We start from the raw sequence: 7,671 nt of genomic DNA on the forward strand, positions 1-7,671 counted from the left end.
GGAGACCAGCTGATATAAATAATAACTAATAATAATAAATGGCGTAAGTATAGCCCGTGAGCTCGCCAATATATGACAGTAAAATTTTTATTGTCTTTGAATTTCCTAGAGTTTTAACCATCGAAAAAAAAGAAGATTGCAAATAAAATCAACAGACAATGGAAATTTTATGTTTTTATTACAAAAAATAAAAATGCATATTTCTCTATGTATTTTTCTGTTATAAACAATCTATTAAAATAATACACATCAAATTTCCATTGTCTGTTGATTTTATTTGCAATCTTCTTTTTTTTCGATGGTTAAAACTCTAGGAAATTCAAAGACAATAAAAATTTTACTGCCATATATTGGCGAGCTCACACGCTATACATAGCCCTAATAAATAAATGAATAATTCATAAACTAAATAATAATAAACATGGAAATAATTTATACCCTCTCGCCGAGTTTTAATGCGAGAACGAGGCCCCCTCCCGGCGAGACGTCTCGCGGCGGTCGCGAGCGCGCTCCGCGTGAAACTTAAATTTTTCGTTTATCGAATATTTCCACCGAGCGACGATCCGAAATGCACCCCCGCCGATTTTTATTTCGTTCCTCCTTCCGATTCGAAAGTGAATGTGAAATTAAAAAAAAAAAAAAAAAAAAAAACTTAGAAATAATTTATACCCTCTCGCCGAGTTTTAATGCGAGAACGAGGCCCCCTCCCGGCGAGACGTCTCGCGGCGGTCGCGAGCGCGCTCCGCGTGAAACTTAAATTTTTCGTTTACTTCACTGAGCGACGATCCGAAATGCACCCCCGTCGATTTTTATTTCGTTCCTCCTTCCGATTCAAAAGTGAATGTGAAATTAAAAAAAAAAAAAAAAACAAAAAAACTTAGAAATATTTTATACCCTCTCGCCGAGTTTTAATGCGAGAACGAGGCCCCCTCCCGGCGAGACGTCTCGCGGCGGTCGCGAGCGCGCTCCGCGTGAAACTTAAATTTTTCGTTTACTTCACTGAGCGACGATCCGAAATGCACCCCCGCCGATTTTTATTTCGTTCCTCCTTCCGATTCGAAAGTGAATGTGAAATTAAAAAAAAAAAAAAAAATTAAAACTTAGAAATAATTTATACCCTCTCGCCGAGTTTTAATGCGAGAACGAGGCCCCCTCCCGGCGAGACGTCTCGCGGCGGTCGCGAGCGCGCTCCGCGTGAAACTTAAATTTTTCGTTTATCGAATATTTCCACCGAGCGACGATCCGAAATGCACCCCCGCCGATTTTTATTTCGTTCCTCCTTCCGATTCGAAAGTGAATGTGAAATTAAAAAAAAAAAAAAAAAACAAAAAAACTTAGAAATATTTTATACCCTCTCGCCGAGTTTTAATGCGAGAACGAGGCCCCCTCCCGGCGAGACGTCTCGCGGCGGTCGCGAGCGCGCTCCGCGTGAAACTTAAATTTTTCGTTTATCGAATATTTCCACCGAGCGACGATCCGAAATGCACCCCCGCCGATTTTTATTTCGTTCCTCCTTCCGATTCGAAAGTGAATGTGAAATTAAAAAAAAAAAAAAAAAAAAAAAACTTAGAAATAATTTATACCCTCTCGCCGAGTTTTAATGCGAGAACGAGGCCCCCTCCCGGCGAGACGTCTCGCGGCGGTCGCGAGCGCGCTCCGCGTGCAACTTAAATTTTTCGTTTATCGAATATTTCCACCGAGCGACGATCCGAAATGCACCCCCGCCGATTTTTATTTCGTTCCTCCTTCCGATTCAAGAGTGAATGTGAAATTAAAAAAAAAAAAAAAAAATTAAAACTTAGAAATAATTTATACCCTCTCGCCGAGTTTTAATGCGAGAACGAGGCCCCCTCCCGGCGAGACGTCTCGCGGCGGTCGCGAGCGCGCTCCGCGTGAAACTTAAATTTTTCGTTTATCGAATATTTCCACCGAGCGACGATCCGAAATGCACCCCCGCCGATTTTTATTTCGTTCCTCCTTCCGATTCGAAAGTGAATGTGAAATTAAAAAAAAAAAAAAAAAATTAAAACTTAGAAATAATTTATACCCTCTCGCCGAGTTTTAATGCGAGAACGAGGCCCCCTCCCGGCGAGACGTCTCGCGGCGGTCGCGAGCGCGCTCCGCGTGAAACTTAAATTTTTCGTTTATCGAATATTTCCACCGAGCGACGATCCGAAATGCACCCCCGCCGATTTTTATTTCGTTCCTCCTTCCGATTCAAAAGTGAATGTGAAATTAAAAAAAAAAAAAAAAACAAAAAAACTTAGAAATATTTTATACCCTCTCGCCGAGTTTTAATGCGAGAACGAGGCCCCCTCCCGGCGAGACGTCTCGCGGCGGTCGCGAGCGCGCTCCGCGTGAAACTTAAATTTTTCGTTTACTTCACTGAGCGACGATCCGAAATGCACCCCCGCCGATTTTTATTTCGTTCCTCCTTCCGATTCAAAAGTGAATGTGAAATTAAAAAAAAAAAAAAAAACAAAAAAACTTAGAAATATTTTATACCCTCTCGCCGAGTTTTAATGCGAGAACGAGGCCCCCTCCCGGCGAGACGTCTCGCGGCGGTCGCGAGCGCGCTCCGCGTGAAACTTAAATTTTTCGTTTATCGAATATTTCCACCGAGCGACGATCCGAAATGCACCCCCGCCGATTTTTATTTCGTTCCTCCTTCCGATTCGAAAGTGAATGTGAAATTAAAAAAAAAAAAAAAAAACAAAAAAACTTAGAAATATTTTATACCCTCTCGCCGAGTTTTAATGCGAGAACGAGGCCCCCTCCCGGCGAGACGTCTCGCGGCGGCCGCGAGCGCGCTCCGCGTGAAACTTAAATTTTTCGTTTACTTCACTGAGCGACGATCCGAAATGCACCCCCGCCGATTTTTATTTCGTCCCTCCTTCCGATCCAAATGTGAATGTGAAATAAAAAAAAAAATAAAAAAAAGAAAATAAAAAAAAAAAAAACAAAAATATTTCCTACCCAAATTATAAGTCTAATTTTTCAATCATAATCTCTTTCCATATTCGTCTTCTCAAACGAAAAAAGAAAAGAAAAAATAAAATCATCTCGCAGAATTTGCCAAGTCCCGACCGTACCGCGCGTTTTACCCATCGGCTCATTTACGTTTCGCCTGAAACGCGCGTAGGCTCCCCGCATGGCTGGCGGCCCGGCGTGCGAGACGCCGACACCCGTCGCCGTACGTATATTATGCGCGTCTCTCATGGCGTTAGCTAAAATACATTTTTCACCGCGTTCGCACATTGCGGCGGCCGATATGCCGCGCCGGCTTTACATTTGCGAAAATCAACGTCGTGTGGCCGTTCAGCTCCTTTGTGCGGCTGAGCGAGCATTGCACTTCGCCCGTGTTACAAACTCTGGAGTTCCGCGCAAGCAGAGAACACCGTGAACAAAAACGAGAACGGTCGTAGGATTCTAATCCACGTCCCCACTATTGCCGCGCCGAAGGCGTGCGCTCTCGTACGTTAATATTTGACGAAAGGGAATTAAATTTTTGGCCAAAGAGAAGATCCATGTGGTCCGTCTCGTCAGGTCCAGCGTTCACTTGTTAAAAAGTGAATTTAAAAGTAAAACGAACAGACTCGTGAATCGCGAGAGTGCAAACTCGAGCGAGCGAGAATGTGAGTTATATAGGTGCGAACATAAAGAGCGTGTCGCGGCGGGTGACTCCGTCGCGCCTCAGACGCCCTTCGTATCCTGGAGCGATATAGAAATGAACAGCTCCCTGGTTGATCCTGCCAGTAATCATATGCTTGTCTCAAAGACTAAGCCATGCAAGTCTCAGTAAAAGCCGAATTAAGGTGAAACCGCGAATGGCTCAATATATCAGTTTTGGTTCCTTAGATCGTACATAGTTACTTGGATAACTGTGGCAATTCTAGAGCTAATACATGCAAACGAGGTCCTGACCGGCAACGGGAGGGATGCTTTTATTAGATCAAAAACCAATCGGCGGCGGGGTTCGCGCCCCGTCCGTCGCCATTCGAGATGATTCTAGATAACTTTGTGCTGATCGCACGGTCTAGCACCGGCGACGCATCTTTCAAATGTCTGCCTTATCAACTGTCGATGGTAGTTTATGCGACTACCATGGTTGTCACGGGTAACGGGGAATCAGGGTTCGATTCCGGAGAGGGAGCCTGAGAAACGGCTACCACATCCACGGAAGGCAGCAGGCGCGCAAATTACCCACTCCCGGCACGGGGAGGTAGTGACGAAAAATAACGATACGGGACTCGTCCGAGGCCTCGTGATCGGAATGATTACACTTTAAATCCTTTAACGAGGATCCATTGGAGGGCAAGTCTGGTGCCAGCAGCCGCGGTAATTCCAGCTCCAATAGCATATACTAAAGTTGTTGCGGTTAAAAAGCTCGTAGTTGAAATTGTGTCCTGCGGTGTCGGTCTACCGAATGCGGTACGACAGGCACGTCTGCGGGGCTTCTCGCCGGTGCGTCCACCGCCAGTGTGTTGCGGTCGTCCTCGCGGGCGGCCGCGCGCCGAGGCGGGCCGTCGCGGCTGTTTACTTTGAACAAATTAGAGTGCTCAAAGCGGGCTAACACTTGCCTGAATATTGTACGCATGGAATAATAGAATAGGACCTCGGTTCTGTTTTGTTGGCTTTCTGATACCAGAGGTAATGATTAATAGGGACAACTGGGGGCATTCGTATTGCGACGTTAGAGGTGAAATTCTTGGATCGTCGCAAGACGGACTAAAGCGAAAGCATTTGCCAAAGGTGTTTTCATTAATCAAGAACGAAAGTTAGAGGTTCGAAGGCGATTAGATACCGCTGTAGTTCTAACCATAAATGATGCCAGCCAGCGATCCGCCGAAGTTTCATAATTTTAACCCGGTGGGCAGCTCCCGGGAAACCAAAGCTTTCGGGCTCCGGGGGGAGTATGGTTGCAAAGCTGAAACTTAAAGGAATTGACGGAAGGGCACCACCAGGAGTGGAGCCTGCGGCTTAATTCGACTCAACACGGGAAAACTCACCAGGCCCGGACACTGGAAGGATTGACGGATTAACAGCTCTTTCTCGATTCGGTGGGTGGTGGTGCATGGCCGCTCTTAGTTGGTGGAGCGATTTGTCAGGTTAATTCCGGTAACGAACGTAACTCTAGCCTATTAAATAGACGTGCAACCGGTATCACAGGAGTCCGCGGGCGCGCATCTTGCGGCGTTCGCGTCGCGGAAGTGTGTTTCGCGGTCTTCACTACCGGCGTACAATGAAAATCTTCTTAGAGGGACCGGCGGTATATATAGCCGCACGAGATTGAGCAATAGCAGGTCTGTGATGCCCTTAGATGTCCTGGGCCGCACGCGCGCTACACTGAAGGGATCAGCGTGTCCTCCTTGGCCTAACGGCCCGGGTAACCCGATGAAACCCCTTCGTGATAGGGATTGGGGTTTGCAATTCTCCCCCATGAACGAGGAATTCCTAGTAAAAGCGAGTCACCAGCTCGCGTTGATTGCGTCCCTGCCCTTTGTACACACCGCCCGTCGCTACTACCGATGGATGATTTGGTGAGGTCTTCGGACTGGTGCGCGGAAGCTCGTCTCGGGCATCCGACGCGTCGGAAAGTTTGACCGAATTTGATCATTTAGAGGAAGTAAAAGTCGTAACAAGGTTTCCGTAGGTGAACCTGCGGAAGGATCATTTCCTGTGAAATATAATATAAAATGAATTTTCATTCTTTTATATAGTATAAATATATTTATACACACGCGCAGAGCGCAAAATAAGCAAACACTGCGGCGGAATTTCGCCCTAGGGCGCCGCCGCGAACCGCGGACTGCCGGTGTCGCGGGAGGCGGGTCTGTCGGCCCGATTCCCGCGTCCGGCTATATTCTGTGAAAAATGTAATTTTTTTTCCGATAGAGAAAAAAGAAAAAAAACGCAACCGATAAACAATATATATATATATATATATATCATAAAACACTATTACCCTGAACGGCGGATCACTCGGCTCGTGGGTCGATGAAGAACGCAGCTAAATGCGCGTCAGAGTGTGAACTGCAGGACACATGAGCATCGACATTTCGAACGCACATTGCGGTCCGAGCAAGACTTAGTTTGTCGACGGACCACTCCTGTTTGAGGGTCGCGCACACAATGCGACCAGACTTCGCCGTCTTCTCTCTTCGGAGAGAAGATTCGGCGAGAGTGTTGCCGGTCTGTCGTCCGCCGGCGCGCGAGCGCCGGACGGACGTCCGGTCAAATTTGACTTGGCGCGCTCTCTCGGTCCCCCCGAGACGCTTTTCGAGCTAGCGACGACGCTGTGAAACCCGCCGCCGGTCCTCACGGGCCGGCGCGCGGGGGCGTTTCTTCGCGCTCTGCGTCGCGCGCGGGTACCGTGCGAAACCGGAGAGCGTTTACATTATTCATATATATGTATATTTATATATATATATGAATTTTTTTTTGTTGTCGACCTCAAATCAGGAGAGATCACCCGCCGAACTTAAGCATATCAGTAAGCGGAGGAAAAGAAACTAACGAGGATTCCCCGAGTAGCGGCGAGCGAAACGGGAAGAGCCCAGCGCTGAATCCTGCGGCCCAGGCGGGCCGCCGGGAAATGTAGCGTTAGGGAGGAGAGTAATATATACACGCGCGGTCATTAGTCACGGCTGCCTGTCCAAGTTCATCTTGAACGGGGCCCGCTTACCCGCAGAGGGTGCCAGGCCCGTGGTGACGGTAGCCGGCCGCGACGGTCTCTCTCCCCAGAGTCGGGTTGCTTGAGAGTGCAGCCCTAAGTGGGTGGTAAACTCCATCTAAGGCTAAATACTACCACGAGACCGATAGCGAACAAGTACCGTGAGGGAAAGTTGAAAAGAACTTTGAAGAGAGAGTTAAAGAGTACGTGAAACCGTTCAGGGGTAAACCTGTGGAACTCAAACGAGCGAACGGAGAGATTCATCGTGTCTTCCGTCGGAGCCCGCGTCCCGGCGCACACCTCCGCCCTTCGGCACTCGTTGTCGGGGCGGGGGGTGTCCGGGTGCGCAGCCGGGCTCCCGGAGCGCGTGCACTTCTCTCTCAGTATAACACCGCGACCCGTTGCGCCTCGGTCGAATGCGCCGTGCGGCTGTCCCGCCTCGCTCCGCGGGGCGGAGCCGCGGCGTCCACGGCCGGGGCGAGTTTTAAAGCGACGGTAGAGAACGAGGATCGCGTCCGCCCCTTCGGAGGGCGTCCGTCGCGTCACAGCGGCTTCCTTCTCGTGGCCCCCGGCGCCCAGTGCGTCGCGGGTGTCGCGTTTCGGATGTCCGTGGCTAGTGGCGCGCTCTCGGACGGGACGCGTCCCGGTCGGCGGTGGTTTTGTTTTGGGCACTCACAGGACCCGTCTTGAAACACGGACCAAGGAGTCTAGCATGTGCGCGAGTCATTGGGAACACTGATAAACCCAGAGGCGAAATGAAAGTGAAAGGTCGGCCTCGAGCCGGCCGCAGGGAAGATGCGCGGGCGTCGTCAGACGCCCCGCCGCATTCCCGAGGCGTTTCGAGAAAGCCCCCGTGCGATTATCGAGACGCACTGAGAGCGTACACGCTGGGACCCGAAAGATGGTGAACTATGCCTGGTCAGGTCGAAGTCAGGGGAAACCCTGATGGAGGACCGAAGCGATTCTGACGTGCAAATCGATCGTCCGAACTGGGTATA

The 7,671-nt window shown here is 49.2% G+C and overlaps 2 non-coding genes and 1 pseudogene across 2 annotated transcripts; all 3 read left to right on the forward strand.

Annotated features, from left to right (window-relative positions):
• The first annotated feature begins 3,736 nt into the window (after positions 1 to 3,736).
• LOC148271056 (small subunit ribosomal RNA) lies at positions 3,737 to 5,676 on the forward strand. Its single transcript, XR_015825216.1, has one exon. It is a non-coding gene; the product is annotated as a small subunit ribosomal RNA (ribosomal RNA).
• A 286-nt stretch (positions 5,677 to 5,962) lies between these two features.
• Positions 5,963 to 6,124, forward strand: LOC148271057 (5.8S ribosomal RNA). Its single transcript, XR_015825214.1, has one exon. It is a non-coding gene; the product is annotated as a 5.8S ribosomal RNA (ribosomal RNA).
• A 324-nt stretch (positions 6,125 to 6,448) lies between these two features.
• Positions 6,449 to 7,671, forward strand: LOC148271058 (large subunit ribosomal RNA; annotated as a pseudogene; the record flags this gene model as incomplete).

This window comes from Micrasema longulum, unplaced genomic scaffold, assembly GCF_059751315.1.
Source record: "Micrasema longulum isolate JH-2025_06_02 unplaced genomic scaffold, ASM5975131v1 h1tg003139l, whole genome shotgun sequence".
Taxonomy (NCBI): Eukaryota; Metazoa; Arthropoda; class Insecta; order Trichoptera; family Brachycentridae; genus Micrasema; species Micrasema longulum.